This window comes from Alligator sinensis, unplaced genomic scaffold, assembly GCF_000455745.1.
Source record: "Alligator sinensis unplaced genomic scaffold, ASM45574v1 scaffold709_1, whole genome shotgun sequence".
Lineage (NCBI taxonomy): Eukaryota > Metazoa > Chordata > Crocodylia > Alligatoridae > Alligator > Alligator sinensis.
The window spans coordinates 550,693-551,013 of record NW_005842208.1 but is presented as its reverse complement, the minus strand read 5'-3'; positions in this window follow the sequence as shown (position 1 = coordinate 551,013).

Below are 321 nucleotides of genomic sequence, written 5' to 3'. Positions count from 1 at the left end.
TTTCACTCTTTCGGTGTGAAGGCCGGGTCTGAGGGCCACGCCCCTTTGTCCAGCTCCCAGCCAATCAGAGAGGGGAGGGCGCCTGTGACGGAGCAAAGAAGTCTTTTAAACTATCGCTTTCTGAAATCGGCCCTCGGTTCTGTCCCGGGTGGGGGAAGGTCTGACTCGTGCGTGTCACTTTAAAGGTGCAACGAGGCGACAGTGCTCGGCACGCGGCCCCCTGCCCGGCGCGGCAGCGGGTGCAATGGCGGGGAGCCCGAGCCCCATGCCAGCTCTGGGAGGGGGCTGCGGGGGGCTGGGCGATCCCCGCTGCCAGGCTGG